Source organism: Hordeum vulgare, chromosome 3H (assembly GCF_904849725.1).
Source record: "Hordeum vulgare subsp. vulgare chromosome 3H, MorexV3_pseudomolecules_assembly, whole genome shotgun sequence".
Classification (NCBI taxonomy): domain Eukaryota; kingdom Viridiplantae; phylum Streptophyta; class Magnoliopsida; order Poales; family Poaceae; genus Hordeum; species Hordeum vulgare.
The window spans coordinates 576,783,726-576,807,183 of NC_058520.1; the positions used below are offsets into that span (position 1 = coordinate 576,783,726).

At 43.0% G+C, this 23,458-nt stretch overlaps 1 pseudogene across 1 annotated transcript; it reads right to left on the reverse strand.

Moving 5' to 3' along the window:
* Positions 1–11,774: 11,774 nt before the first annotated feature.
* LOC123442078 lies at positions 11,775–17,033 on the reverse strand (annotated as a pseudogene). The gene is made up of 6 exons (XR_006630456.1): positions 16,948–17,033; positions 15,390–15,511; positions 12,903–13,029; positions 12,470–12,790; positions 12,175–12,301; positions 11,775–12,081 (listed from the first exon to the last, which is right to left on the reverse strand). The product of XR_006630456.1 is annotated as an uncharacterized LOC123442078 (transcript).
* Positions 17,034–23,458: the final 6,425 nt, after the last annotated feature.

Genomic DNA, 23,458 nt, shown 5'->3' on the forward strand with positions numbered 1-23,458 from the left:
TTTCATGCATTTAATGATTTTTTTAGCTAAATGCCCCTGCAATTGAAAAGCACTATAATGAACTCTGAAAATGTTGAAACTTGACATAGTATCATCATTTCACCCACATAGTTTGTGCTAAAAAGTTAAGAGGGTTACGGCAAAAACTAGATACAGTTCGTGTACAAATTGGACCATCTCCTTCGAAGTATCAGGGTATCAAATGAAAACTCATCTTTTGCAAAGGGATTTCATTTTTTGAACTTATTTGAACTCCATATTTTTTGTGTGTTCAAAATGCCCCATTCAAAGGCACATCATAAATTTTCAACATTTTCAGACTCCATTTGTTATTTTTCATGCATTTACTTTTTTTTGAGCTAATTGACCCTGAAATTGAAAAGCACTAGAAATGAACTCTAAAAAGGTTCAAAGTTGGCATGTTAGCATCATAGCACCCACATGGCATGTGCTAAAAAGTTGAGAGAGTTATGACAAAAACTAGATGCACTTCGTGTACAAAACGGACAATCTCTTTCGAAGTATCAGGGTTTCGAACGAGAACTCATCTCTTACAAAGGGATTTCGTTTTTTTAACTTATTTGAACTCCATACTTTCTGTGTGTTCAATATGCATCATTCAAAGACACCTCATAAATTTTGAACCCTTTCTCACCTCATTTTCTATTCTCCATGCATTTAATGATTTTTTAAGCTAAATGACCCTCAAATTGAAAAACGCTACAAATGAACTCTGAACAGGCTGAAACTTGTTATGGTATCATCATTTCACCCACATGCCATGTGCTACAAAGTTGAGTGGGTTACGACAAAAATTGGATGCACTTCGTGTACAAACTGGATCATCTCCTTCGAAGTATCAAGGTTTCACACGAAAACCCATCTGCTACAAAGGCATTTTTTTAAAATTATTTCAATTCTAGACTTCTTGTGCATTCAATATGCACCATACTACAACATGTTAAAATCTACATAAAGAACTAACTAAAAATAATAATAAACAACAACTAAATGACTAAAACAACTATATAAGCAAAATAATATTGTTTTAGTTGAAATACTAATTTGAATTATTCTAAAAATAACCAAATAAGTCTTACTGTGACAACCATCTAACACATGAGTCGGAGCAAAAAGAATTAAATTAAAAACTATTTGTAAACTCAAGTTATTCACAAACTGGGTTTGAAGCAAATTTAAAGAAATTCAAATTTAAACCATTCAAATTTGAAAACTAATGGCACAAACAGAAACTAGACAAAATTTTGAATCTAATGCAAAAAGAATCAATCAAAAACATCAAATATCCTAAAAGATATAAGCAATTTAAAACAGAAACTACAAACATAAATTTAAAAACAGAAAAAAAATCTGAACCCCTTTAGTCCCAGTTCGTGTCACGAACCGGGACTAAAGGTCTACCCTTTAGTCCCGGTTCAAGACACGAACCAGGACTAAAGCCTCCAAACCCTTTAGTCCCGGTTCAAGACACAAACTTGGACTAAAGGTCCCATTTGAACCGGGACTAATGCCCGACCGGCGCCTTTGCCGCTCGAACCGGGACTAATGTGTTTGTCGAGCTAAGACGAAAGCCCTTATTTCTACTAGTGGGGGTCCAGAAAATGAAGGACATGAAGCCTAAAACGATGTCCCTTCGGTATATATGCAGGGTTTGAAGGCGGTTTGCGGGTCTCCCGTAAAACAATTATGGTCCAGGCCGTTTTTAGAGGACCTATTTGGGACAGGGTTTTTGCACGTACCGTAAATCTGTCAGAAAAAACATGGGCTGGCGGGTATTTAAGAGATCTGTTGATATAAGCAAGGGTCCCGATCTTTTGATGAGATGGTGGCTATCAATTTGGTGGAGACAACTTTGACAATCCGACTACAAACGAGCACGACGTTGTGCCTTATCAAACGCTAAACCAACTCCAAGAGGTTATTGACCACGCCGGAGCACGGTCAACCTAACCACGAAGGTCTCTTCTTGTAAGCAATCAAAGAACAAGCAAGAATACGATAAAAGCAATCTGAATATTGTGAATATATATGAAGTATTGATAAGTGTGGGGATCCGAAAGCAGTCTTGGTCTGGTCGTTGGACACAAACCAAATACACGAAGTGGCTAACTTTTAACTAAACAAACCCCTCACCTAAAAATCTACTTATATATGAGCAAGGGGTGATGGCCAAGGAGATGGGAGGACGTCCCAAGATGGGCTAAAACTAACCCTAGGTCGTACAAGGACTATGGGTCCAAGTGGAGGTGATACATCACCTTTATACTTATAGATTGACTCGGATTCTGGCGCAACGTCATATTGTTTCGTCCATATCTCCATGCTCCAAAGGAATTTTAAGGTGATTACAATTGGTCTGGAACGTAGATAAAATCTACTTTCAAACAAACAAAAAAAAGAATCACTCAATTCGGAGTCTATATGCAAAAGTTGTCAAAATCACTAATTAGGGAGTACTCCTTTCAAAGATCACTTCCACCTCCCTAGGTTGCGACAAGTGGTGTACTTCATGCGTGTCACTTGTCGCAATCTCAGTGTTTTCCCTTTTTTCGGAGATTCGTATTTTTAAAATGTTTTATCTCTTAAACCGTGCGTCCAAATCTCGAACCGTTTTCACCGTTGAATTTCTCTCGTTGAGATCTTCAAAACTAGATCCCATGTTGGTAGGTTTTGATAAACAATTTTTCATGAAAAAAAACGAACCACAAAAAACATTCCTCTCGCGATAGGAAAAAAAACCCAGAAAACGCGTTTTGTTCCTTACCGACAGGCACGGCCGTGCCTCTCATGAAGGCAAAACCGTGCCTCTCGTGAAAACAAAACCATGCCTCTCGCGATAAAAGCGTTATTTTCCCTTTTCGAGAGGCACGGATGTGCCTCTCACGAAGGCAAAACTCTGCCATTCTCAGAAATAAAACCATGCCTCTCATAAAAAAACAGAAAATACGTTATTTTTTCCCTTTCCGATAGGCTCGGACGTGCCTCTCGCGAAGGCAAAACCGTGCCTCTCGCGAAAACAAAACCATGCCTTTCGCGGAAGCAAAACCGTGTCTCGCAAAAAACACGGTTTTTCGTTTCTGAGAAGCATGGTCGTGCCTCTCGCGAAGGCAAAATCGTGCCTCTTACGGAAGCAAAACCGTGCCTCTCACGAAAAAAAATAGAGAACACATTTTTTTGCAAAAAAAAAAATTAAAACATTTCCCTAAAAAAAGTAAGGAAGACAGGTGAAAACCGAAATATCAAAAAAAATCAAAAGTAATAATAATCTAGAAAGCCGAAAGCGCATGCGAAAATATAAAAAAATGAAATCCGGAGAAAGCGCTCAGAGCGCGACATGTGGCGGCGGTTGAGAACGCGCCAAGTGGCGGCGTGTGGGAGTGCTCGCTGCGAATCTCCCGAAGGAGCGCTCACTAACTAGTGACTCCCAAAAGTTGTTGATGTTTTGAGACAGGTGCGTCTGTGCAGTCCGAATATGAGTCGAGATCATGGAAGACTTGGACTCTCTCTTCTCTTGGGATAAAAGTGACGTGAGAAAACTTCTTGAACAACCCCTAAACGTCTTTTTTCCCTTATCTTCATATGTGTATTGTACAAATGTCTGGTAGTTATGCAATTAGGCATGAAACAAAAAAGGTGAAGTCCTTTTGTTGTGTATAGCATAAATAAATTATTGAATAACTTTTATCAGAAATCACCTCAAACAAATACACATATTCCATATTTGTGATCATATCCAAGGTAGCCATGTCCTCATCATCCTCCCCTTCTTGAAAACAAAGCCGTCCTCGACATTGCTTAATCTAAAATGTGACTAACAAAAGAGACAAGGTGTACATGTTGTATATGTATATGTCATCTATTTTTTACTTCCCTTGCTTTTTGCACATATAACACATGTATACATGAGTAACTTTCATATGTTATGAAATAGAAAGCCAAAATATTATCATAAGAAGTAGAAGACTTGAAAATATTGCAACTCAGTTTGCACATATAAGTGAAGTCCTTATTCATATCAAAAGATTGACAATGTTCATCATTAAACCATCCCAACATTGGTAAATAAACTTTAATTGTTTCAAATTTACATCCTAAAACATGTTTAAATAAGCAAACATGCAACATGTCATTTGACACAGAATCATCGCCAAAGTTGGAGGTCATATCAAAATGATTAAATATTGGCACAATTATTTTCAAACATATTTGATCCAAATTTGATTTATTTCCTGATTCATATGGTTCTTCCCCATCAATAGTTTATTCAATGGGTGCACTCAAAATTGTTGATATTGTAGTTATTTAATCACATGGCAAAGTCAAATCATGAACATGGTCCTCTAAAATAGGTGGTGTGATCAATGTAATGGGTATCTCATCACATGTTATATTAGAATTTACAAGGTATTCCTCATACTCATGTGGAGGTGGAAGAGAAGTACCTTTGGCATTACCTCTCATTATCAACTCAGATGATGTAGGCACTCTCGATGGTAACGTGTCACACAGTGAAGGTGATGTAGCCCCCACAACAATTGATGGGGTTGGCATAGTACGCCTAGTAGTTAAGGAACAACCATACCAACTCTTGGAATATGCACCTTGCGCTCGTTCTCCTTGTGGGCAACACGCCATTTTATTTCCCGGTCAGCTTTGCAAGCAAGATGAAACAAACTATTCATAGGATAACACTTTTCATGAATTAGTATCTCCTGAATATCAGAGTTTAATCCTCCCCAAAATCTATCCATAAAATCTTCTCCGTTTTCTTCTAAGGAGGAATGCAAGAAGGTCGTTGTAAATCATCTTAATATTTTGTTACGGTGTCACTACCTTGTTAAAAAATGATGTAACTTTTTAATCATGTCACGAGTATAATAAGCAGGAAAGAAAGTGTGTCTCATGGCAAGTTTCAAATCATCCCAAGTAGTAGGTCTATAATCAGGGTGTACCCGACAATATTCGTTCCACCAAACTGAAGCATAAGCGGTGAAAGAACTAACCGCGACCGTAAGTTTCTTATGTTAAACAAAATTATGGGAAGCAAATATATCATTTATTTCGAATTCCCATTCAATATATAAAGCAGGTCTGAAACGGCCATTAAATGGTGGTATAGAAACATTAACCTCATCAAGCGCATTTGGATCTCTATGCACCTCTCGTAACGGTTGTTTTGATGACACGTCTCCCATGATCGAAGAAGCCCATGAACTGACAACTCTGTATCCTTTCATGACTAGTAGAAACAAGAAACAAAAATCCAAAAATATTGCTCCTATGAACTACTAGGATGTGGTGCTAAAACGCTAACAGTAAAGCAAGTATCAATGTCTTACAGATTCTTACCATGCAGGAGGTGGTGATCGGCAACCGACAGTGTCAATATGTCCGAAGATTGACTAAAGCGATTACCACATAAACGTATGTATACACGGTGCAAAATATCTGGAGCTAGGAAGGCTTAATATATGGTAGCAAAAGAATAGCAACAATTAATTCAGAGATGCAATGTTGAATAAACATTTAACGATGATACTGTGTTGGTCCTAGGCTAGACCGTACTAGAGACGCGAGCCTAGAACACCAACAAAATCACGACGCTACATGTAATCAAAGGAAGAGGACACTCAATGTTTTTTGTTTCTTTTGCACTTTTTTCTTTACAAAATCACTATAATGACGAGTGTCTCAAAATTCTTCCGAAAGATTAAAAACAGGATTGGCACAAAAAAATTTACCCACCAAAATTTTGGCCTCAAAACTTCGCGTAACTGTGCGGAACTTTTTTTTGGTCCAGACTTTGCAAAATGTTGTGTGCACTTTTCAGAACTTTCCGGAACTTTCTTTTTTCTCACTTTGTTTCTTCTCTCCAACAACCAAATAAGATGCAGATTGGATTAAGCATAGATGTGAATGACCTCAAGTATGATAATGACAAAGTATAATTGGAGCACATGGTGAATATTGATGAATGGCGGTGGGGAACAACGGAAGGGATGATGATGCAGCTGTGGTGTGACTAATGTGAATAGAACTCGAAACTCTAAAGGAACTAGACATTAAGACCAGCAATTCGACACGATGATGCAACCGATCATTCAACTATGCAAGCACTGAAAAGAAAATTGCAAAGGCTCGGACTGGCTTGGAAAAGGATGAATATATCTATTTTTTATTTTCTATGGCTTTTTCTTGAGCAATAGGTAAGACAAATAAATCTAATCTAGGGATAACTGGAAATTCTCACTGAGCAACTTGAAAACTGATACCACTTGATAGAGGCGAGGGTCCCGATCTTTTGATGAGATGGTGGCTATCGATTTGATGGAGACGACTTTGACGATCCGACTACAAACGTTTACGACGTTACGCCTTAGCAATCGCTAAACCAACTCCAGACGTTATTGACCACGCTGGAGCACGATCAACCTGACAACGAAGGTCTCTTCCTACAAGCATTCGAAAAACAAGCAAGAATATGATAAAAGCAATCTGAATATTGCGAATATATATGAAGTATTGATAAGAATGGGGATCCGAAAGTGGTTTTGGTCTGGTCGTTGGACACAAACGAAGTACACAAAGTTGCAATGGCTAACTTTTAACTAAACAAATCCCCCACCCAAAAAGCTACTAGGTTGATATACTTATATAGGAGTAAGGAGTGACGGCCAAAGAGGTGGGAGGACGTCTCAATAAAGCCTAAAACTAAACTTAGGTCGTACAAGGCCTATGGGCCCAAGTGAAGGTGATGCAACACCTTTGGACTTGTAGTTTGACTCAGATTCTGGTGCAACGTCATATTTCTTCGTCAATATCTCCATGCTCCGAACGAATTTTAAGGTGACTTCAATTAGGCTACATTCAAACAAAAAAAAGAATCACCCAATTTGGAGTCTGTATGCAAAAGTTGTTGACGTTTTGAGACAGGTGTGTCTGTGTAGTCCGAATATGAGACCAGAACGTGGAAGACTTGGACTCTCTCTTCTCTTGAAATAATAGTGACGTGAGAGAACTTCTTCACAGACCCTAAACGTTTCTTTTTTCCTTATCTTCATATGTGCATTGTACAAGTGTTCGGTAGTTCTGTAATTAGACATGAAACAAAAAGAGGTGAAATACTTTTGTTCTGTATTTCATAAATAAAGTATTGAATATTTTTTACCAGAAATCATCTCAAATAAATGCCCATATGCCATATTTGTGATCATGTCCAAGGTAGCCATGTCTTCATCATCCTTCCCTTTTTGAAAACAAAGTCATCCTCGACATTGCTTAATCTGAATTGTGGCTAACAAAAGAGACAAGGTGTACATGTTGTATATGTACATGTCATCCATTTTTATATCCATTATGGCTAACAAAAGAGAAAAAGCTAACAAAAGATTATATCGATTATGCATGCTATATGGACATCTCACAATCGATGGACTCATGACAAAGATGGATTTGATCCGGCGCAGGCTCTAAGGGAGGTGCACGAAACTCTGTCACTTCTGAAAATACCTGTAGAGGTGACAGAGACGCAGCCTTTCAGCGTTGGCGACCACCGGAACCAGGATGGATTACTATCAACACCGATGGAGCGCTAAATCTTGATGATCGAAAGGGGGAGCAGGGGGTGTGGACCGCTCTCACCTAGCCTTCCTGGGGGCTTGGAGCAAACCACTCCCTCGTATGTCAGACCCTTTCATTGCTGAACTCTTGGCATTGCGTGAGGGTGTGATTTTTTCTCAACTCCGAGGATTTTCCCATGTTACCATGCAGGTTGATTGCTTGGATGTAGTCAACCTTTGGCAGTCAAGCCGTGATTCCCGCTCAATAGCAACGCCTATTTTGAAAGAATTAGAGGAGATAGCTTCTTGTTTTATTTCTTTCTCGGTTACTCACGTCGGGAGAAATCTAAATGTTCCTGCCGATACGTGTGCCCAGCGTGCCTCTACGCTGCACGGGACAGAGAGCTGGCTTGGCGAGAGTCCGGCCTTCTTTGTTCCCTGCCTTCGGGTTGATTGTAACCATTTGCTACTTAATTAATAGAGCTCCTTTTTTTGCAGGGAAAACACTTGTATTACTCAGACCAACACGGGATTACAATCAGCAGTGGCTAGCTCAAGAACAACAGGTGGTCCGGATTCAATCCAGGTCATCGTTCTACCTTCTATCCTATCAAAACTAGAAGACTCCTACTAACTTTATTCTGATTACACGTGACATGAGTAACACAAGTTTCACGAAATGACAAATTCAGCTTAATCTCTCTAACTAGAGGCGCATAAGCAGATCTGTCACACTCCAAGCTCTTGATCATCTTGTAGGCCGAATAAGAATCAGTTTCCACAAGCAAGGGCTGATTCACTCTATGCAGGGCTGATGATAATCCTTCCATTATTGCATGTAGTTCAACTTCCAACCCATCTCTGCACACACACCAAGGCTTCTCGTGGCTGAGAACACAATACTCCCTTTAAGGTTCCTTAGTATCATACCCGAACCAGCAGAATTTGAAGAAAAGGAACCAGCAACATTGAGTTTGCACCAGCCATCAAGCGGTTTTGTCCACGGGATTAGTGAATTCGCAGGAGCATGCGATAACAGGCCAGGTGGAATACCAAACTGATTAGTGACTGGCGTGGGGGCAAGCAAATCAGACACAGAATCATAGTAGCTGAGCAAAAAGGTTTTAGAGGCTTCCACCGGCGGGGGCTGTTTGTCATGCACAATCTCATTTCTGATGAACCATATCCTCCAGATTAAAAAATATATATACTACATCATCGAAGTTCATATAAAAACTGAGTTCGTACTAATATAAAAAAAACCTAGATTTACTCATCATCATCGTCATCACAGGCTTCTTAACGTGGAGATGGTACTCCATCAGCGAGTTCAAGAGGACGAACGTCATGTTGTACTTCTTCAACACAGCCACCCATGACGCGGCAGCTTTGTAGCCCGAAGTCCCTAGAGCGTGAGCGAGAAAGATCTAGTCAAGGCAGTCGAAGTTGCTCCACATCGGTCGGCCGGAGCTCCAGGACAACGTGTCGCGCTTCCACGGCTGCTCCTTGTACCACTCCTTCATCGACGGGCGTAGGGAGGAGCTCTCGGCCTTGTCGTCGTTGCGGCACTTGCAAACACTATTAGGAAAAAGCTTATAGATAGACCCTTACTAGTAGCGCGAGTTTTTACCCCTCGCTACTTGTACTTACTAGTAACGTGGGTTTTAACCCCTCGCTACTACTAAGTTGATAGTAGTAGTGCAGGTTTTTACCCCTCGCTACTACTAAGTGGTCTCAACCGTGCCCCCCGGGACAAGCAATAGTAGTAGCGCGGGGTATAAACCAGCGCTACTACTAAGTTGATAGTAGTAGTGCGGGTTTATATCCCTCGCTACTACTAAGTTCAAGGTAGGTGAAGTCCACATATCCTCAGCCGAATCCCTCCTCTCTCCCTCAGACTCCCCCCTCTCTCCATAGGCTCTCCCATGGTGCTTCTACCCAAGCACACCTACTCCTCCATGGCGCCCAACGAGTCCCAAATTGAAACCCACACTCTCATGTTTCCGCTTCTCCCTCCCACCCGCGATTCACTTCCTCACCCACTGCCACCGCCGGCCTCGCACCTCATCGCCTCCCCCAAATCCGGCGACCTCGACTCCCACCGCAGCCTCCTTCTCCTCCTTCCTCCTCCTTCTCTGTTGTTTGAGGAGAGGGAGATCTAGCAGAGCGCCATCCATGGCGGCAGCGAGATCCGCCATGGACACAACCACCAGTTAGTTGCTCTTCCTACTCCTCTCAATCTCTCTATCTCTCTCTCTCTTCGTCTTCTAATCATTTTCTCTTCTTTTGTAGTAGCAGCAGAGGAGACGTGCGAGGATGGGTTGGGTGGGGAAGCACCATCACCATGGACGACTTCATCCCCTCGAGGACCAAAATCATCCCTAGATGGAGAGGACGTTGACGCCCAGCAACAGCAACAGCCTTGGATGAACTTATTTATTTTAATTCCTAATTAGTTAGTAGTAGCGCAGGACCTTTTCCCACGCTACAGCTAAGTAGTAGTAGTGTGGGTGGCAACTGCGCTACTACTAGCAGAAGTAGCAGTAGCGCAGATAGGACCCGCGCTACTGCTAAATGTTAGTTGTAGCGTCGTAGCAATAGCGCGGGCCCCCGCGCTACTAATAGGTCATTAACCCGCGCTACTACTAGGGTTTTCCCTAGTAGTGAAGGCAGCGAGTCGTGGCAGCCACCAAACCCCCCTGTCACCCATCCCGTGTCCCGCGCTCGAAATCGGAGCAAGGTTCGGGTGGCTACGCGAACCGCAAGGAGCTATCGGAGGAATGGGGATTTGTCGTCGAAGAACTGGATTTGTGGGGGAGGGGGTCCAAAAATGAAGGACACGAAGCCTAAAACGACGCCCCTCCGATATATATGCAGGGATTGAAGGAAGTTTGCGGGTCTCCCTTAAAAAAGATATGGTCCAGGCTGTTTTTACACGACCTGTTTGCGCCAGGGTTTTTGCGCGTACCATAAATCTGTCGAAAAAACGTAGACCGACGGGTTTTAAAGAGATTTGCTAGAGATGCTCTTAAACAGAAGAGGACGACCAGAGGCTTTGATAGGATTAGAGGAACGTGCAACGGGAAGAGGAAACATATTTTGCTCATGCCATTGTCTTTGCTCGCTGTCATAGGCTCGCCGCTTGACTCGCCCATAGTGTTGTTCGTCGATACAGGATGTAAGACCCCACCATGCCTCGCCGCCATCAATATTTGATTCATGGGCATAGACTCGAAAAATACCATATATCCGAGAGATGGTAAGCAGCATACAATCCCCCATCCACCTCCTATGTTAGGTTATTTGTTCGGATGGTATAAGATCGAAGAAGGATCACCTATTTAGCATCAATAAAGTTTCCCTATTCAACCATATGACTCTTAATTTGTATTGTCGTTTGTTAGCCCCATCAGCATCACACGTAGCTCTGCCATATGGTCGTCGCTGCATTGTGTTCTTTGGTCGGTGTTGCTTGGCCGCCGTCATCGAGGACCTTCAGCGTGCCCGCCATTGATGCAAACAATAATAAGAAAGCCCTAATCAGACGTACCTATTAAAGCATCATCACACGTAGCTCTGCCATATGGTCGTCGCTGCATTGTGTTCTTTGGTCGGTGTTGCTTGGCCGCCGTCATCGAGGACCTTCAGCGTGCCCGCCATTGACGCAAACAATAATAAGAAAGCCCTAATCAGACGTACCTATTAAAGCATGATTAAGTACGTGTGCTTTGGAATCGGGAATCAGCTATTGTAATTGAGGATTGACAGCAAGTGGGACAGGGATGCTTTGAGATTGTCATGACCACATGTCGCTCATCCGATTGGGTCTCTCAACCTCGCCTATTTTATGAGACCCGATCTCATGGGATTTTTTTGGTGCAAAGTTCCTAGTGTTGTGCCAGACCCACACTATGTTACCGCCCAGCTCCTCTGTGCCAGCACCACAAACTCATTTGGCCCTGTGAAGAGGACGACGTCTGTTGTTCGGCTCCTACCAACTTCACTACCTTTCATTGCGCCCCGCTTGGTTAGTGGCACCGCCGGAGCAACACAACTACTTGTGCAGCCTCCATCTTTTAGGAGTTCTATGATGGGGTATGGAGAACAACGTCGCCGATGAAATCTCAGAGCAAACATATGTAGTACCAAGGTTCACCTAATTACTGCAAATCCATCACACAGTAGATCCATGGCTGTCCTAATAATTAATGGTTTAATCACACCACAAAGGTTCACAATGGTACGTTAGTACAAGTTCATAAACGGTTCCAACCATCCTAGAACAAACACAAATTATACAAGTCTCTTAGTTTTCTTCCCTGAAATATCATTACTTATGCAGTTTTAGTAATTAATAGTATATTATGCTAGGGAGAAGGGTATGTCCCGGACTCCCGGTCATCATTGTTGCAACGGTTGTTATGTCAACATTTTGCTTTGCCTTTTGCTTTCCCTTCGGATATCCTCATGTTGTAGAATACTTTCATATAGTCGGTTTTACCTTCATTGAAGTTGGAGACACAAAATTATATTTTAAATCACTACACATCAGACTAATAATTTGGAAGTTATACTATATTTTCCAAAGAGATACCTCGAAGAAGTGGAGACGACTCGAACCACCCTAACTCCTTTATGGCTGTCGCCAGTCCTATCATGTAATCACCCTTGTTATGTTGTACATATCTCTCAATCTGAGCCTTAGTTGTGCCAATTTTCTTCTAACAACAACAAAAACAACAACAATAAAGCCTTTAGTCCCAAACAAGTCAAGGCAGGCTAGAGGTGCCAATTTTCTCCTAACATGAAAAAAAACATGGTAGTACAGTATATAACCAAATTAAAAGTTTGAAGTGTTAAAAAATAGTCCCAAGATAATACACACTCACCTTTTGACCTGAAAACCTTTTGTACTCGTCATCGTAGTGAGCCACAATTTTGTTCCTCAAGAATAAAACTGAATCAAGCAAATTGTTATCCCTATGCTCTCGTTCCATATCATTCTCATCTTTTGGTTTTGTAAACTCTCGCATGAGATGAATTAGACCAAGAGATTTCTTCTTCAAGAGTTGTTTTCCTTTCTCTTTCTGTGCGTATGGTAGCTTGTTTTTTGCACCACTATCCATGTCAACCATGAAATGTATTTCTCTAATGAACTCCATTTTTGTGTTGGCATTCCATAACCCGACTGCCAAAGTAGGTCGTCGTACCTGCACCATTGGCACATCACATATGAGCAAACACGACTTATAACCATAATAATAAGATAAAGTACAGTATTATGGCCAACATATTTATTTTTCAAAATGAGAACCGACCGACCTCACTGTTCCCTGCGTTAAGAAGCGAGTCAACTCCCTTAATTCCATACTGGCTTGGTTACCGCGGCCGAACAAGGAATTTAGACAGCGTCCAATCTCGTTCCAGTGTGTTGCTTTCAAACTATCAGCTGTATGATTTCACCAAAATGCTTATCAAAATGATTAAGAAAAGGTCCGATGATTCCAGAGGTGAAATACCCACTTTAAAATTTCCTAAGGCCATTACATTAAAGGAAACATACTTGAACTATACTTCGGTAACAAAATGTTTCATTTTCAAGAGAACATACCTGCTTCAATGCAAAATGCTACAAATAGAACTGACACTTTGTTGATATGTCATAACAGCTAAAAAGAAAGTGACATGATAATTATTGAGCCACTTAGGTACAGCAACCAGTACTCTGAACCCAAGCATTGGTTTGGACATTTGCCCATAAAGTTAAAGTGCACAGAAATAGCAAATACATACGGAGTAGCATATATATAAGAATGTAAAACATTAAATAATATCCATCATTATATTTCAAGCTACCACATTGACCCACATAGACTAAATAATCTACTCTGTTGTTTTTATAACAGGTCTTAGTAATCAGGGATGGGATTTAAAACTGAACACAGAAAACATATATAAATTTGCAATAAGAGACATGCATGTGTTTGAATCAAAATCAGAGCAACGGAACTCTGTCCTGCATGGCAATGACATCACTGCTTGCATCAACAATTCATCAACAAACATTCCTACATATATATTAAGTTTGTATCTCCTTCCTCTATTTTTTATTAAATGGACGGAGTACAAATGAATTTGACTAGTAGTCTCCCTGTCCTGGAATAAGTTTAAACCTCATAATTCCACTGTAGAAATATATAGTGTGCCATTGATTATCTTTCCTACGTACTGCATATTAAGACCATATCTAGCTAATTATATGAATGCATTTTGCATCTAGGGATTTGACTTGTAAGACCTAAAAGTAGGAGAGCTAAATAAAGAGAACAATTTGATTTCGATTAATTTCAAATAGTATGTACTGACATGTGATAAATAATAATGCAACATGCTTCAGATTTAACAAGATGTATGGATTTAGTTGTAATTGAAAAGGTGTCGTCGTGAATAGAAAGAGTCAAGCTACGGTGCAGTTTTGAACTGACGGTCGGTGCAAAGTTCACGATAAATAGAAATGATTGATTTCCAGGAATCAAATTACCATGTACCGTGACCACTTCAAGGCATGCAAGTAGTCAGAACAATTTGTTTGAGATACATGTGCAAGGGGCACATCATACAAGAATGCTCAACAGTGTTGCAGCTACAACAGTAATGATTTCAAGCAAGCAGTCATGCCAAATAGGTAATAAGCTGTGTATGCTATGCTGAAAAAAACATAAATCATGGACGGCAGGGACCAGGGAGCGGTTGAAAATTGGAATGTAACATCAGCCACTTCTGAATGTTATAGAAATTCCCAATGAATATATTTTCTAGAAACATATAGAAGAAAACATTGAAGCATACTATTGAACTATAACAACAACAGTCCGTGTGGATGTGACTCGAAACGATGAGACCGAACATCTATCCAATCAAGCACATTTTATAGAATAAGAAAAGTGTTAAAGAACAATAGAGTGGATACGAGCGGATGCCCATGAATTGGTTCTCACTATCGGGTTGAGTTCATGTTTGATTGGAAGTGACCGAGAAGTGGTAGATTGAGAAGTACCAAAGAGTATAAGTAATTATATATATATATATATATCAAGTAGAGAACTTGCATGGCATCGATAAAGTAAGAAGAATCGACATATGAATGTCAATCTGTTATCCGTGTGACCTAACGTATCATCAAAAGAGAGGAGCATGGTTTGTTGTGGCAACAACCCTAAATTTGGACGTGAAAACATGTCTAATATGTAGTAAGTCTTGTTTACTGTGCTAAATAATACACACGCAAAAATGGGCACCATACAAAAATATACGAGAAGGGATCAGAGTGATCGATTGAGAATAGCTTATAAAATTACGGTAACTTTGCTCTGATGAATGAGCATCTTAGATGGGTATGCAATAATCATGGTGGGAACATATAGCGAGATACATTCCACTAATCAAATAATGTAAGTTCAATATATATCACTAATGATGAGGCAGATGGAGGAAGAAAATGCAAGGTTCCCATTTCATATTGGTTGAGTTGTGTCAAATTCTACAGGTAAATACGAAACAACATACGCACAATCAGAAAGACAATCTTCAAGAATATGAGAGACATATTCTTTGGCATTTTAATAGAATATATACTGATAATTGGGATTTCCCCATGTCTACTTCAAGCAATAGAGCATGGAAGTATATATAGGCATGATGATGTTGCAATTAAAAGCATTGAATACAAGCACCACGACGATGATACACCAGAGCAGGTAGAAGCCAGAGCTTGGGAGGGAGAATAACCAGCAGGTGCCCCACACAAACGAGTCAACTCTATGGAACAGGCAGGCACAGGCTCGACACACTCCATCTCTTGAGTAGCAGTGACCCTCACCCTGGCACCAATGGCGTCGATCTCCCCCAAGAGCTGAGGTGAGCACTGACGCCTAAGACGTTCAGAGACCAAATCATATCATGAACACTGAGTAAGGCTACACTCCCTTGGACTGAGGCATCACTGCTACTCCGGAAACCACTGAGGACAAAGCTGCAAGGAATTCTAATGCCGAAGTTGCATTGCAAAAGGATTCCATGAGTAAGCCAACACGGAGGCACGAACCACGCCGCAGTGGAACGCCTAAAACCAGACCAAATGCACCCATGACGAAGACAGACCGGGGGCAACTAAGGCTATAGCCCCAGATCTAGCAACAACTTCCCTTATAATTCCTTCATAGAAATTACAAAGAATCACAAAAATTTATTACTCAACATAGCATAGCCCCAGGCTTAACCTGTTGCTAGCTCCGCCCAGAGCGGCACCTGCATGAAGAGGACGACGCCCAAAGCACCGCTACCACGCAATCCGGCAAAGTATTGGATTTTCACCCAAGCCAACGAGAGGGGGAGGGATGGAGGATACATTGGAGCCCCATCACGATCGAAACGACACCCGTAATCGGGCTGGCAGAACCAGACAAGGATTTCTCCTGCAATCCATCCCCCACCTCCGCCAACCCTTACCAGCGTAGAACTGACAATCAAAGAGATCGCCACGGCCCAGAACTGGCAAAGTGGAGAAAACTTGAAGGGTTGCAAACGACGACCTTCAGAACTGGCGTGAAGACAATAGGACGACATAACATCCACCACGGTCGGCCAACATCAGCGACCACCCCGTCGTCCACACGACCAAGAGAGTTGGGCGGCACCTGAGACTAGGCACTCGCTGAGAAGAGGCCAAGACTTCCACCAACCAAGGCCGCCACATACCGGAAAAACCAGCATCACCCGTCACCCAACGAGCAACGAGCCACGAGCACGCTGCCAGCCTCCCCAGCTGCCGCACCCTAGCAGCTACCGAACCACATCCAAGTATCCAACACCTAGCGGTCATGTCAGCAGCCCTCCTATCTTGGGCCATGAGCCCAGCCGCCTCACTACCGCATGAGCTAGAGCCACAGCGACTACACGTATCAGAAGGGAGGCATTGCCTGAGGCATTCATTGGATCAACTAGCGAAACGGCACTCAGCAACTATCTCCTTCCCCACTTCTGTTCATCCTCTCGCTCCTTCCCCATCTCCTGTAACTTTCGGTTGTATCTGTAATTGACGAGCTACTGCAAGAGAGCAATAGATCGAGTGAGGGACTCTACTAGTACCTTACATCTAGTATTCAGAGCGAGGCCACCACCCTTCCACCACCCAATTTTTCTTCCACACCTGATTCATCCGTTCCACCGGCGACGATGCCATGCCTGCAGTCTTACCACTAGAGTGGGATGCCATGTCTGCCAAGGAGCAGTTGTTATGGTATCTCAAGAAATTATGCGCTATGACAGACGAGATGAGCTCAGTGTTTGGTGACCCTCCCGTGGTTACCTCGTGTGTCGATTCGATCCGACGGCCTCAACCACGACGCACGCCTCGCCTACGACCGTCGCCGACGTCTTCGGCTCCACCACCATGCCCCAGGAGGTCCTCGAAGTCATCCTCGGAGTGTCCCCTACATACACCGCAATGACACCCATCACCTGTTCGACGGAAGGTCTGAAACAAGTCGTTCCCACCGCCATCGTCAACGAGGTCCATGATGTCGCCACCACCGTCTGCCCCGAGCCCACGGTCGACCTCGACAACAAGGAAGTTCAGCATCTCACGCCCGCATTGGCAATGTCCTCCATCGACAGCGACACATACTCTATCACCAAGGAAGTTGTTCCTCCCGTGGGGATCACCACCGACATCGACTCCAAGGCCGGCATGCAGGAGTTCGATGCCCTCTCTGTGAATACCACTCCAACGACGAGCGAGGTGGACCACGGCTTCATCCTCGTCTCTATTGGAATTAAACCCGACATATCCTCCTAGTGGTGCTCGTGTCGTGTACTTTCATGTACCGATTAGTATTTGAGTCAGAGTTAGTCTAGGAGTATGCGTGCATGCAAGTTCAGATGTGCCAACGGTTGGTTGCCCACCCAACACAACAAATAGGGAAGGATGTTGTTCAGTAATTGTGCCTAAGTGGACCAACAGCGATATAGGAGACGTTGCATTTGTGGGTATGGAGGCAGCAGAAGCTGCTGCTGTTTGTGGCTCCACTAGCACGCGAGCTTGCCCTGAAGAAGGCCGAAGCCGAACTTTGGTTGCACAGGACAGTACACCAGGAAGGACATGTGTAGGGGGTGTTGCACGTGGAGTTGAGGCAGACGATTTGTACGCTGATTTGTACACGGAGCAAGATACTTCAGCATCACCTCTGAGCATATTGAAGGAAAGGGCATCATCGTCTACACCCAAACGTCTACAACCGCTGTTCGACATACATCCGGAGAAATCTCTTCGGACAATCGACCCGGGAATGATCAAAGGGAGTGGGTGACGATGTGTAGCAAGCGTCGAGGAACTGACAAAATTCGAAGGCACAAATACAAAGGAGTGTGGGCGTCATGCTATGGAAGGAGAGTTGGGATCGATCCACGACAACAATGCATGGGAGCTTGTGGATCTTCCCAACAATGAAAAATCCATGGAGCTCAAGTGGGAATTTACGATCAAGAAAGAAGCTGAAGGAAATTGTGTGATTCACAAAGCAAGCCTAATAGCCAAAGAGTACATACAAAAGGAAAGTGTGGACTTCGAAGAAGTGTTCGTTCCCGTTGCACGGATGGAATCGGTGAGATTACTCACCGCTCTCGCGGCTCAAGAATCATGGAAGATACATCACATGGATGTAAAATCCATGGTTTTGAACAAAGGAGATGTGTATGTGAATCAACCACCGAGTTTCATCAAAGAGAGAGAAGTACACGAGGTATTGAAGCTACACAAAGTCTTGTATGGGCGACGGCAAGGCCTTCGGTCGTGGACAATCAAACTTGATCGGACTTTGATTTCTCTTTGATTTGAAAAAGCCCCACTCCAGCATACAATGTACAAGAGAGGTGAAGGAAGTGATCGTCTACTAGTTGGCATCTACGACGACGATCTATTGATAACTGGAGCAAATGAAGATGTGATTGCAAAGTTCAAGCTACAAATGAAGGAGCTTTTCAGGATGGATGATCTAGGTCTTTTGAGTTGCTACCTCGGGCCAGAGGTACATCAAAAGACAAAAGGGATCACACTATGCCAGGAGGCATACACAATGAAGGTACTTGAAAACTGTGGCATGAAAGATTGCAATCCAATTGATGCTTCGATGGAACCTCGTCTTAAGCTGGGCAAGGAGATGGTGAAACTACTCGGCTATAGTGATAGTAACAAGGAAGGAATTGTTGACGGCCGTAAGAGTACCTCGGACGTGGTATATTTTCTTGGTGGAAGCGTAACAAGCTGGCTATCACGAAAGCAAAAAGTGGTGACATCGACTTCAAGTGAAGCGGAGTGTCAAGGTGTGTGGATAGGAAGGCTACAAGGTGATCTCATGGATCGAGATCCGAAACAAGTGGTGCTCAATGTTGACAACGAGTCTATATTATTTCTACGCGAGGATCCAGTGCGGCGTGAAAGAGGCAAGCACATTGATACGACGTATCACTACATAAAGGATTGCGTAGAAGAAGGTAAGACAGAGGTCAACTACAGTTGCACCGATGATCAGTTGGCGGACATGTTGAATAAAGCTTTGGATCGAAAGAAGATCGTGAAGATGCGAAGAAGGATCGACGTCGGAGCTGTGACGTGACGATGTCGTGTTTAGGGGGGTGATTGTTGGAATTAAACCCGACATATCCTCCTAGTGGTGCTCGGGTCGTGTACTTGCATGTATCCGATTAGTATTTGAGTCAGAGTTAGTCTAGGAGTAGTATTACTCTAGATAGCTTAGGACTTTGTACTATATATATGTAGGTACCCTGAGCTTGTAAGAACCAGATCAAAGTAATATAGATTCCAGGAGCGACAAGCTCCTGTTGCGATCAACTCGCGTGTCTTGCATTGGGTAGCATTGCCATCTCGCCGAAACTAGGTAGTGCTTTGCATTGGGTAGCATGTTGCCATCTCGCCGAAACAAGGTAGTGCAAGCTAGCTAGCCACCGTTGCTACAATCCATCCAGCTGCCTGACTAGCTGCTTAGAAACGTACGCGCAACTAGGATGTACGTGCGTCTTCTCCAGCTAGTCTCGTACGTGCGTCTCATCGAAAGTACACAGCGGGTCGCATCGTCGAGGTCAGACCTGTGCTAACAGTCTCGAGCAACATTGCTGCACCAAAGCTGGCCAGGTGTTCTATTTGCTACACTAACCAATTGAGGTGTGCGCACCACCAGCTGGGACACCCTCGTGGCTGATGCTACGACCTAAACCATGGCCATCGTTTTGGAGGGATCATACAGAGGAAACCGAGTCATCACATGAGTTTCGTGCTCAAATTGAACAAGCTTGTTGTGCTCGTATGTTCAAGGGTTATGATGGACCCAAACTCCGTCCAAGACCATGGCCACTGTTCAAGTTCAACCAGAAGACCATCCAGTGGGAACCACAGTGGGCATCATTTTCAGGTAATTGTCGAGCAGTATATGTGGTGTTCAAGCAATACTTGTGTAGTCAGTTCTATCTAAAGGTAATGAGCATATCAGTGTGTGAGAAATTTTTGGATCATAAGGAAATTCGAGGGAGTGGCCATTGTGCTAACAAATGCAGTTCTGAACCATCTCATCATATTTGGGATCTTCGATCCTTTTTGATGGTTCAGCCTATTTGTATCTGTAAACAAACCTTCAGTTACTCGCGAGATGCACAGTCGCAGTTTTTCCATCCACTGGGAGGTATCGCCTATTGTTGTGATCAGGTAACATATCTAAGTGTTGAACATGCAAAGAAGAGGTCTGAAACAGTACATGCAGAGCAAGTATATTACAGGGGCGTGCAGTCTTATTCCCGTTGTATGATGCCGGAACTGGAAGGTGCTGAATTATGCCATGTTAGGGATCATGACTGCACCCTCCCTCGACACTGCATAAGGATACCCCTGGTTCAGATTTTCTGCTTGTGGTCTTTGAAACAGAACAATGGTGATTCATATTTCACTAAGCAACTATTGCATGAAGGTACGCAGTGGTTTTTGAAAGTCTGTGCATGTTCTATTAATACTGCCTTTGAAATGCAACACTGCTATCTTCCTGCACATGTACTTCAGTCAATGCAATCTGGGCTATATGAACTAGTCTGCTGCGGTGAAATCAGTTGTCTATTCGGTACACTTGACCTTTGCATGGAGAAAAATTCAGAAAATATTAGTATGATGTCTGGTAATCTTTGGCTGGACAAGGGCTGCCTTAAGCATCACATGGCTCGTAAAGAAATCAAATCAAAAAGGCTGCAACCATCAGGTGTTGTTGTGATGTACTTGCTTGAAGACTATCTGAGATCTGCTAATCTTGAACTACGACGGGTAGGGACACACCTCCATGAAGTAAGAAGGAAGAGCACAACATGACAAATGTTACATCATACTCCGGGGCATGTTTTTGTGGTTTCCTTAGTTGAGCGACAACCATGGCCTTCTGGGCCGCCTACTTCCTGGGTCTACACTGAACCAAGCAATTGTTGTGAGGCTGGGTCAAAGAGAGTGGAATTCAACACTCCGTCTATTTTCCCTAAATGCTCTGAACAATATCAATGGGAAGTTGCAAGGCCACTCAGTTTCGAGAGGTAAACAACTGGTAGTAGACCCTGTCTTATACATAATTTTAGTTTCCTCCCAGGGAAATTTGGCCACGGTCTTCAAACAGAATCTGGGGCTGGACATTACCTTGCTCGAAAGTGTGAAGACATCCAGTATTCAGCAGCATGTCGCTTGTAACATGGTTTGTCTTCAGCTGCATCAGTTTGGGTTGTTGGCTATGCATCTTGTTGATGAAATCCCTCTCTGCTTGTACCAATATACTGCAACAGGATATTTTCTGTACAATTCATGGCAGCGGCAGTATGATTTCAGTGGACACTTCAGAGGGATACCCACCAACCGGTTCTTGCGCTTGTGGTCTTTGAAGCATGACAATGATGATTCCGGTTCTACTAAGCCTGTCAAGCTTACCATTGCTTCCGAACAACATTACTCTTGTCATGCTATGGTGGTTGTGCATATGTTTCAGAACCTGAGGCAATTGGGTGCTCGGAGCATGGAATTATTCTCTAGGGATGAGCTTCGACTGACTCGTGGTTCAGTTCAACACTCTAATTTTCTGGAAATCTGCCGGTCATTCCTTCAATGGTGTGGGGTACAAGGTGCTTGTAACTTCAAATTATCAGACCATATGAGTGTTGGGCATTCTTTCACCCACAGTTCCATGGCATCCTTATGATCTTGATCTGATAGCTCGTAAGCCACGGGTTACTACAGGAGTATCACGTGGAAGTGTTCCATTTAATTCCAAGGATACAAGGGCATGGACTAGTGCGAACATGTGAATTTGCACAAGTTGTCAGCAAGCACTGCTCCATTACAAGAAAGGGAGCTATGACCTTGATGCAACAGTGGTGCGATACTCATGTACTATAACCATGGAGCACCAACACATCAACATCACCTTTGCGTTGATGGGATCAAAGGTGAACCACAAGAACGTGCAGTCTCATGCATGCTGTTTAGTGCAGTAGCTAGAAGGTGCTAAATATTTTATACTTTTTGATGCACTCTAGGCATTTATTTGGCGAAGTTGGCACTGCTTATGGACACATTTCAAAACTGGAGAATGCACTATAAGGCAGTGGAGAGCAATGGATTCAAAAGTGGAGAATGCACTATAAGGCAGTGGAACTTTACTGGTACCTTAGAGGTCAACCCATCATGGGGACGGAACAGAGCAGCCAGATCTGGCCGGCGACGAAGCAGCCCACGCTCAAGAGACAACGACACAGAAATACGTCAAGAGTCGCCATGAGGATCATCCACCCACGGATGCGCAACCACCAGGAGCCGAGACCGGCGGCGTTCGGTAACACCGTGCCTGGGAAGCAGTGGGGGCCCTACCCCGCCCCCAACGCCATGGGCGGCTGGGCATGAAGACGGTGTGCCCCCAGCCCACCCGACACAGGGAGAGGCAGCGATGGAGGTGCATCGCATTGCAGGCCAGATCTGAAGCTTCGCGCCGACGAATCGAAGCAGGAGCGAACAGGGGAGATGCAGGAGGAGAAGGGATAGGGAAGCCCCGCCGCCGGTGTTATAAATATGAGCTATCGACTACTGTTTCAGTATAATTCCTTTTGGTGAAGAAATCTAAAGTAATTATTGTTGGGTGGAGGATAACGAAGGATGATTGCAAGAAGGAAAACTGAAAATTGGTATAAAGTCTTACACGAATGATATCGGTCTTGTGTTATCGATATTTATAAATAATACTAATAACATAATACAATTGGTGAGGTATTTTTCTATCAAAATACAACCGTATTTTCACAAGACATGTATCCTTTTTGCTATTGTTGGAACTATGGGCTATTATGGAACCATATTTAAAGGAGACAAAAATACAAAAATCGCCATGCATTTATCTAGCCGTGCAAATTCACGTGTCACCTATCTAGTTCATTCACTATTGTTCGGAAGAAAAATAAATATAATGTGAACTTGAAGGTTTAAATTACCTCCTTGAAGATATATGTCCATATTTCCTAATAACACCAGTGGCTCGCCATCCACCATCTTGTAATATATGTTCGGCGCGGTAAGCTTTATTTGCATTAACTCACGTTGAGTGTTTCTTGCACTGGATGTACCCTCGCTAGCATAATGATTGTTGACATGATCGATAGTGGAGAAGATATCCCTATAAATGAGTGCATGTTATTTGTCAGAGACTACTGATGGTGCAAAGATACTAACTTCTCATTTGGGCAACAAAAGTTAATACGTACCTAAACATTTTAAATCCTTGTTCAGAGAAGCCATT